The sequence below is a fragment of the Rutidosis leptorrhynchoides genome, chromosome 3, assembly GCF_046630445.1.
Source record: "Rutidosis leptorrhynchoides isolate AG116_Rl617_1_P2 chromosome 3, CSIRO_AGI_Rlap_v1, whole genome shotgun sequence".
Lineage (NCBI taxonomy): Eukaryota > Viridiplantae > Streptophyta > Magnoliopsida > Asterales > Asteraceae > Rutidosis > Rutidosis leptorrhynchoides.
In genome coordinates, this window is record NC_092335.1 from 54480861 (window position 1) to 54491468 (window position 10608).

The window sequence follows — 10608 nt, forward strand, 5'->3', positions numbered from 1 at the left end:
TATTCTAGCTCATGTTAAGATGATTGAATCGAAAGAGCAGCGTATTAAAGATGTACCAGTGGTTAAAGACTTTCCCGATGTGTTTCTGGAAGGTCTTCCTGGTCTTCCACCTCCTCGACAAGTTAAATTTCAAATTGATTTAACTCCTGGTGCTGCTCCTATTGCTAAAGAGCCGTATCGTTTAGCACCTTCCGAAATGAAGGAACTTTCTAACCAGCTCCAAGAACTATTGGATAAAGGTTTCATTCGTCCAAGCTCATCCCCATGGGGAGTTCCTATTCTATTTGTTAAAAAGAAGGATGGTACGTTAAGGATGTGCATTGATTACCGCGAACTTAACAAGCTTACTATTAAGAACCGTTATCCGTTGCCACCTATTGATGATCTATTCGACTAACTTTAAGGGTCAATTGTTTATTCAAAGATTGATTTGAGGTCCGGATATCACCAACTTAGAGTCAAGGAATCTGATATTCCTAAGACTGCTTTTCGCACTCGTTATGGGCACTATGAATTCTGTGTCATGCCTTTTGGTTTGACCAATGCTCCTGCCATTTTCATGGATCTCATGAACCGTGTCTGCAAACCTTATCTCGATAAATTCGTCATTGTTTTCATTGAAGACATTTTGATCTACTCTAAGAGTGAGTATTGATGATCTATTCGACTAACTTTAAGGGTTAATTGTTTATTCAAAGATTGATTTGAGGTCCGGATATCACCAACTTAGAGTCAAGGAATCTGATATTCCTAAGACTGCTTTTCGCACTCGTTATGGGCACTATGAATTCTGTGTCATGCCTTTTGGTTTGACCAATGCTCCTGCCATTTTCATGGATCTCATGAACCGTGTCTGCAAACCTTATCTCAATAAATTCGTCATTGTTTTCATTGAAGACATTTTGATCTACTCTAAGAGTGAGAAGGAACATGAGCAACATCTGCGTGTGATTCTTGAACTCTTACGAAAGGAACAACTCTACGCTAAGTTTTCTAAGTGCGAGTTTTGGCTCAAAACCGTACAATTCCTCGAACACGTTGTTGATAGTAATGGAATACATGTCGATCCAGCTAAGATTACCGCTATCCAGAACTGGGAGATACTAAAGACTGTGAAGCATATTCGTCAATTTTTGGGACTTGCCGGTTATTATCGGAGATTCATAAAGGATTTTTCCCTTCTTGACAAACCTCTTACGAAGCTAACTCAAAAAGGGAAGAAGTTTGAGTGGTCCGAAGAACAGGAATCTGCTTTCAAGATTCTGAAAGAGAAGTTGACCACAGCCCCGATTCTATCTTTACCTGAAGGTACTGACGATTTTGTTGTTTACTGCGATGCCTCAAAGCAAGGCTTTAGTTGTGTTTTAATGCAACGTGAAAAGGTTATTGCCTACGCATCTAGACAGTTGAAGAAACACGAGGAGAACTATACCACACACGACCTTGAGTTAGGTGCCGTGGTATTTGCATTAAAGATATGGAAACATTATCTATATGGTACCCAGTTTACGGTATACACTGACCATAAAAGTCTTCGACACATCTTTGATCAAAAACAGCTGAATATGAGGCAAAGCCGATGGCTCGAGTTATTGAACGATTATGACTGTAAGATGGAATATCATCCTGGCAAGGCAAACATAGTTGCCGATGCCCTCAGTCGAAAAAATGATGTTAAACGTGTTCGTGCCTTAAACCTGAAAATCAAATCAAATCTTATATCACGAATCTGCGAAGCTCAACTGGAAGCTATTAAACCAACACTTATTGAAGGTGAAGGACCTATCGGTTTCGAGAACCAACTCCAAGTGAAAGCTAATGGTACACGGTACTTTGGCAACATAATTTGGGTTCCTCACTTCGGTAATCTCCGTGAACTAGTCTTTGATGAAGCGCATAAGACTAGGTATTCTATTCATCCGGGTTCCAGTAAGATGTACCACGATGTGAAGGAATTCCACTGGTGGCCTAATATGAAAGCTGACATTGCTACTTATGTTAGTAAGTGTCTCACTTGTTTGAAAGTCAAGGCTGAACATCAAAAGCCTTCTGGTCTGTTGATACAACCCGATATTCCGCAGTGGAAGTGGGAATGTATTGCTATGGACTTTATTACTAAATCGCCCAAGACTTCTAGTGGCAATGATACTATATGGGTCATAGTAGATTGTCTTACTAAATCTGCTTATTTCTTACCGATCAAGGAGACCGACAAGATGGAGAGATTGTCACAACTGTATATCAAAGAAATTGTCTCTCGTTATGGTGTTTCTATATCAGTCATATCCGATCACGACAGTAGATTCACTTCCAGATTCTGGAAATCCTTACAAACTGCTCTTGGAACTCAACTCGACATGAGTACTGCTTATCATCTGCAAACCGATGGTCAAAGTGAACGAACCATTCAAACATTGGAAGATATGCTTCGCGCTTGTGTTATCGACTTCGGCAAAGGCTGGGATAGACATTTGCCTTTGGTTGAATTCTCTTACAATAATAGTTACCACTCAAGTATTAAGGCTGCACCTTTTGAGGCCTTATACGGACGAAAATGTAGATCCCCACTGTGCTGGGATTAATTAGAGGACAGACAGTTAACTGGTCCTGAAATCATACACGAGACAACCGAAAAGATAGTTCAGATTAAGAAACGAATAGAAACTGCCCGCAGCCGACAGAAGAGCTATGCTAATAAAGGTCGGAAAGATTTGGAATTCCAAGTTGGTGACAAAGTCATGTTGAAAGTATCCCCTTGGAAAGGCGTCGTTAGTTTTGGTAAACGAAGTAAACTAAGTCCGCGTTTTGTTGGACCCTTCAAGATTACTGAAAGGATCGGACCCGTGGCTTATCGATTAGAATTACCTACTGAACTTAGCAGCGTACACGACGTATTTCATGTCTCGAATCTTAAAAAGTGTCTCGCTGATGACACTCTCATTATTCCTTTAGATGACATTCGCATTGATGATAAAATGCACTTCATAGAGGAACCCGTAGAAGTCATGGACCGATCTGCTAAACGCTTAAAACAAAGCACCATACCTATTGTTAAGATCCGTTGGAATTCACGACGTGGCCCCGAGTATACCTGGGAACGTGAAGACCAAATGAAACAGAAATATCCCCATCTCTTCTCAACCGCTGATGCATCCGAGAAGTTTACCTAAAACTTCGGGACGAAGTTTTTATTAACGGGGAGGTACTGTAACAACCCTCACTTTTCGACTTCTAAATTACTGAATTAACCCTAGGGTTATATGTCTGACTATATGTATTAAGGGTTGTTATATACAATTAAATATTGACCGAATAGTAATTTTTAGTCAACAATGTACGCTTGAATAAATAATATATTATTAATTTATATAATTTGACATAATTTAACTAAGTATATAAACTTTGTATCACTTTTATTATTTAGTTAATGTATTATATATTTAACTATATACTAAATCCAATTATATATAAATGTAATAATATTTACAAACTTACTAAAACTATAGTTTAATAATTAAAATCATAATTATTATTAAAAATACAAAATACCGAATTATTTATTATTTTTATGCAAAATTTGTATTTATTAATTAAATAAAAAAATAAAGTAAAATATTATTGACAAATATTCTTGGAAAAGCATTAAATCAATTTGTTTATTTATATAAAAAAAATCCTTAAAATAAATGAAAAATAAATAAATAAATAAATTACTTTTTAATTAAAAATAGTAATGAAAAAACTACTTTTATTATTTTATTTTGTGCATTATCCCATGACCTAACATTTAATACTTTTTAATTTTAAAATCCCATTAAGAATTAAAATATTTCTTTTTCTTTTAATTATTTTATTCTTTTTACCTAATTTTTTTCAAGTATAAATACCCCTCATTTCTTATTCAAACTCACACCAAAATTTCTCTCATTCTCTATTTGAAAAATTACTACTAGTAAGTATTCTTTTCTTACTTTTTATTTTTTTTTACTTTTTACTTTTTACTTTTTTACTTTTTACTTTTTACTTTTTACTTTTTACTTTTTACTTTTTACTTCAGTTATTATTTTTACCGAAACATGTAAATAATGTTATAAATTATATGCAATTAAAAATAAAATAAATAACATGTATACACTATTACTACTACTATTACTAGCACCTATAACCTACTACTTATATTGTAACATAAAAACATTTTGGGATATGTATTAGAGATGTATAGATCTTCGAACTTTCTTAACGAATGGTTTCTATGAGATTCTAGGCAGAGGGTTTGGATTTCCGATTTAAAGGGTCCTATGGCTCAAGCCCCTAGATCAAAATTAGCCATTCGAAGGGAAAGGGGTGATTGGAAGCTTATCTAATACGGCAAGTATCCTAAAATGGAAAACACTGATAAAAGTAGAAACTCTCTAGTCATAGAAACTTAGTAAAATAAGAAACTTTCTAAAAATGGAAACTTTATAAAAAATAGTAACTTACTAGGAATAGAAACTCAGTAAAACAAACTATACTTAAATACATACTTAAATTAAACATGGGCAAAACACTTAACTACTCTTAAATGTCAATAGGTTGACTTTCCTGCTCACTCATTCAACTCTTTATTCCGAGGAATAACTCTCTCTCTACTTACTAAGGTGAATTCATAGCCCCTCTTTATTGCTAGCAAACTTACTTACTTTACTTGGGGTGAGACACATGCTGTTTTTACTTTTTACAATTTAGACACAAGTACCAAACTGTTAAACTATGCTATACCCGGCTATGTCCGACTAAGTCCCTACAGTGATATTTTTAATTGCTGCTGCATACTTAATTATTGGGGGTAGGCCTATCGGGAGTAACGTCCCCGATACATTTGACTAAGTCTTTGTATTACTTGATAATGAAATTAAACCGACAAGGACAGACACAACTTGTCATGAGGCAAACTTGAACGTTTAGTCTAAATATCACGCATTGGCATAACTTTTTGATCCTGCGGGAGATCAACTTTACAAATTAAATCTTGTGGTCTAAAACAACGGTCAAACGTTTTGTTAAACCTATGAACTTCACTCAACCTTTTTGGTTGACGCTTTAGCATGTTTTGTCTCAGGTGCTGTTTGATTCAAGCTCTTATACTTACTGCTTATGTGATGCTACTTGGACATAGGATCAAGAGATATCGCATTTATTACTTCTGCATGTGAACATTTACGTTATTGTTATTCCTGTCATTGTAACGACATTTCATTTTCTGCTGCGTACTCATTAAGGTTAAATTCATCATTTAGTATGTTCTCGTTCTTTATAATATGTTGGTATGTTTTGATATTAGTGACGTTCCTTCCAGACCCTATTGGGAGGATGTTACATAAGATCCAATGGATTAATCGTGGTTTATCATCTTGTTTCAAAAATAGGTATCTAAGAGCAGAATGGTCAGTATAGACCACCGTTTTAGCTAGAACGAGATATGAATGAAATTTGTAAAAAGCAAAGACAATAGCAAGGAGTTCTTTTTCAGTAGTTGTGTAATTTATTTGTGCTCCTTGTAACGTCTTACTAGCATAATAAATAGGTTGAAATAGTTTTTCAATCCTTTGTCCTAAAACGGCTCCCATTGCAAAATCACTTGCATCGCACATAAGTTCAAACGGTAGATTCCAATTTGGAGTTATCATGATCGGCGCATTAGTGAGTTTTTCTTTAAGTATATTAAAAGATTTGATGCATTCATCTGAAAAGATGAATGGAGCATCCTTTTCTAGGAGTTTATTCATAGGAGTGGCAATTTTAGACAAATCTTTTATGAAACGTCGGTAAGAACCGGCATGCCCTAGAAAACTTCTAACTCCTCTAACATTGGTGGGATGTGGAAGTTTAGCAATTACATCTACTTTAGCTCTATCCACTTCAATTCCTTCATTTAAAATTTTATGTCAAAGAACGATGCCTTCTTTAACCATGAAATGACATTTCTCCCAATTAAGTACTAGATTTGATTGTTCGAATCTAATAAGCATTCGTTCAAGATTAACTAGACATGATTCAAATATATCATGTAAAAATCATGAAAAATCACCATCATGCACCTTTGAAAGGTTGCAGGGGCGTTGCAAAGTCCAAATGGCATGCGTTTGTAAGCAAAAGTACCATAAGGGCACGTGAATGTAGTTTTCTCTTGGTCTTCGGGTGCTATTGGAATTTGAAAATATCCGGAAAAACCATCAAGAAAGCAATAGTAACTATTTCCGGCTAATCTTTCCAACATTTGATCAATGAAAGGTAAGGGAAAGTGATATTTTCTGGTGGCGTCATTCAATTTTCTATAATCAATACAAACACGCCATCCAATTACAGTCCTAGTAGGAATAAGCTCATTTTTCTCATTTGTGATGACAGTCATGCCACCCTTCTTAGGTACGCATTGAACTGGGCTTACCCATGGATTATCAGAGATTGGATAAATTAAACCTGCATCAAGTAGTTTAATAATTTCTTTCTTAACAACATCTTGCATATTAGGATTTAGTCTTCGTTGGCGTTGCACATACATTTTATGACCTTCTTCCATAAGGATTTTATGTGTGCAATACGAAGGACTTATTCCTTTAATATCATGAATCTTCCATGCAATGGCTGGTTTATGAGCTTTCAACATAGAAATGAGTTGAGATTTTTCATTTTCAGTAAGAGAAGACGATATTATTACAGGTAATTCAGATTCACCATGTAAATAAGCATATTCTAAATGGTTTGGAAGTGGCTTTAACTCTAATGTCGGTGGTTCTTCTATCGATGATTTAAATCGATATCTGTCTTCTTCTTTTAGCATTTGAATTTCTTCTGTTGTTGGTTCATATCCATTAGCCATAAATGTGGCTAACATTTCAGTTTCATCAATTTGTTCAGTTCCTTCTCCTAAAGAACATTCTCCTGTTCCTTGTAATTTTGGAAATTCTTCTAACAATTCTGCATGTGATTCTATAGTTTGAATATAATAACATGTATCATCTGCAGATTGCGGTTGTTGCATGGCTCTATCAACTGAAAAGGTAACACTCCCGTCCTCTATACTTAGGGTCAGTTTCTTACCAAACACATCTATTATTGCTTTAGCCGTGTTTAAGATTGGTCTTCCTAATATGAGAGGTACTCGAGAATCTTCTTCCATGTCCAGAATAACAAAATCTACTGGAAATACTAAAGTTCCAACTTTAACTAGCATATTCTCCATTATGCCTCTAGGATATTTTACTGATCGATCGGCTAGTTGTATACTTATTCGTGTTGGTTTCAATTCTCTAAGTTCTAGTTTAGCGTATAGTGAATACGACATTAAATTTATACTAGCACCTAAGTCTGCCAATGCTTCTATTAAACTAAGACTACCCAGAAAATATGAAATTGTGAAACTTCCTGTATCTGATAATTTTTCTGGTATCTTATTCAACATCACTGCAGAACAATTAGCATTCATAGTAACAGCCGAGAGTTCTTCCATTTTCTTTCTATTTGTGATCAAATCTTTCAAGAATTTAGCATATCTAGGCATTCCTGAAATCACATCAATGAAAGGAAGATTTACAGTTATCTGTTTAAACATATCCAAGAATTTGGATTGCTCGGCTTCAAGTCTCTCTTTTCTCATTTTACTCGGGTAAGGAAGTGGAGGTTGGTATGGTTTAACATAAGGTTTTGCCTTAACTGTGTTATCTTCATTAACATTTTCAACTACCGGTTATTTTTCCTTATCTTGTTCAGGTTGTGGTTCTTGTGGAGTAGGAATAGCTTCATCAGAAATTACAGGTATTTCAGGTGGTTTAAGTGTAATACCACTTCTTGTGGTAATGGCTTTAGCTGTTTCATTCCGGGGGTTAGCATTTGTATCACTAGGTAGACTTCCCGGTTTCCTTTCATCTATTAACCTTGCTAGGTTACTTACTTCTTGTTCCAGATTTTGAATAGAAGCTTGTTGATTTCTAAATGCTTGAGCATTTTGTTCATTGGTTTGCTTCTGAGATGTGAAAAATTGTGTTTGAGAATCAACTAGCTTCGACATCATGTCTTCTAAATTTGGCTTTTTATCATCGGTTTGTGGTGGTTTATTTTGAAAATTTGGTCTTTGCTGATTGTAAGTATTATTGGATACTTGTTGATTACTTGGACCTTGTTGGTTGTTGTATGGAACATTTCGGTTATAGTTCTGATTTTGATTGTAGATCGATCTTGGCGGTTGATAATTATTCTGATAATTATTTCCAGGCCTTTGGTTTATGTATGAAACATTCTCTCTTTGTTCCATTGTTAGTTCAATACTGAGACAATCTTTTGTCAAATGTGGTCCTCCACACTGCTCACAACTAATTCGTATTGAGTGAATATCCTTTGTCATCTTTTCCATTCGTCTCTCGACAACATCTATCTTTAGGGAAATGGAATCTAAGTCATGGCTAGAATCGGCTCTAGCTGCTTTAGATGATCTAACGATAAGCGTCAGTTGCTGTTTTCTTCATAATAGAACCACCAGCTGCTATATCTATGTCTTTTCGTGTAGTGATGTCGCATCCTTGGTAGAATATTTGTACTATTTGACAAGTGTCTAAACCATGTTGCGGACATCCTCTCAACAATTTTCCAAATCTTGTCCATGCCTCATATAGAGTTTCATTTGGTTTCTGTGTGAATGTAACAATTTCTCCTTGAAGTCTTACGGCTTTAGATGCTGGAAAGAATTGTTTAAGAAAATTTTCAACTAAAACGTCCCATGTATCAATCGCCCCTTCAGGTAACGATTCTAACCATTCTTTGGCTTCTCCCTTTAAAGTCCAGGGAAATAACATGAGATATATCTGTTCATCCTCCACTTCTCTGATTTTAAATAGAGTGCAGATCCTATTAAAGGTACGAAGATGTTCATTTGGATCTTCCTTCGGTGCACCACTAAATTGGCATTGATTTGTTACCATGTGTAGGATTTGTCCTTTGATTTCATAATCTGGCGCATTAATGTCAGGTTGAGTAATTGCGTGACCTTGGCCAGTGCGTTTAGCTCTCATTCGGTCTTTGATAGTGCTCCAAATGAACATATATTTAGTAGCAATATCCTTCCGATATGTAAAGTTTTCAGTTGCAATTGTTCTATTTTCAAGTAATATTCGTTTAAATAAATAAGTGCGAAGACAAAAGGCGAAAACGAAGATTTGAAGACAAAAACGTCCAAAAAGCTCAAATGTACAAGATACAATCCAAGTGGTTCAATTTAATGATGAGAAACGTCTAAAAATTACAAGAGTACAAGTTACAAAACGCAAAGTACACGATATAAAATAGTACGCAAGGACGTTCGAAAATTCGGAACCAGGACATGAGTCAACTCTCAAAGCGCGACGCAACGGTGCAAAAATTACAAGTCAACTATGCACATAAATAAAATATAATATATAAATAATTCTTAAAAATTATATATATATTATATTATTATTTAATAACGTCGACAAGCAAAGGTTCCAAAATTGTGTGAGCTGGATTTTCAAACTCCGCGACTCGCGGAGTTTGCAGGCTTAAAATGCCGCAACTCGCGGAGCTGCAAAAATCAGAAATGCCTATAAAAGGCCATGCATTCTGCCGAGTTTAAATAACATAAAAAAATAATAATAATAATACTCTGTAATAAATAATAAATAAATATATAATATATATATATATATATATATATATATATATATATATATATATATATATATATATATATATATATATATATATATATACTATAGGGTAGTTTTATATTAGTTAGTTTGGGTTATGTAACGGTTATTTACGGGTTTTTAAGCCGGAACTCTGTCCGTGTAACACTACGCGTTAAATAATCAATGTAAGTTATGTTCTCCTTTTTTAAATTAATGTCTCGTAACTAAGTTGTTATTATGCTTATTTGAACCAAAGTAATCATGATGTTGGGCTAAAAATATCTAAAATTGGGTAATTGGGCTTTGTACCATAATTGGGGTTTGGACAAAAGAACGACACTTGTGGAAATTAGACTATGGGCTATTAATGGGCTTTATATTTGTTTAACTAAATGATAGTTTGTTAATTTTAATATAAAGATTTACAATTGGACGTCCCTATAAATAACCATATACACTCGATCGGACACGATGGGAGGGATATTTATATGTACGAATAATCGTTCATTTAACCGGACACGGGAATGGATTAATAGTCTATGGAATTATTAAAATAGGGGTGAAATTATGTACAAGGACACTTGGCGTAATTGTTAACAAAGTATTAAACCTTGGATTACACGCAATCGATATCCTGGTGTAATTATTAAACAAAGTATTAAAACCTTGTTACAGTTTAAGTCCCCAATTAGTTGGAATATTTAACTTCGAATATAAGGATAATTTGACGAGGACACTCGCACTTTATATTTATGACTGATGGACTGTTATGGACAAAAACCAGACGGGCATATTAAATAATCCAGGACAAAGAACAATTAACCCATGGTAATAAACTAAAAATCAACACGTCAAACATCATGATTACGGAAGTTTAAATAAGCATAATTCTTTTATTTCATATTTAATTTCCTTTATTTTATATTTA

At 34.6% G+C, this 10608-nt stretch overlaps 1 non-coding gene across 1 annotated transcript; it reads left to right on the forward strand.

The window, feature by feature from the left end:
* Window positions 1-8592: 8592 nt before the first annotated feature.
* LOC139903609 (small nucleolar RNA R71) lies at window positions 8593-8699 on the forward strand. The gene has a single exon (XR_011778419.1). It is a non-coding gene; the product is annotated as a small nucleolar RNA R71 (small nucleolar RNA).
* The last annotated feature ends 1909 nt before the right edge of the window (window positions 8700-10608 follow it).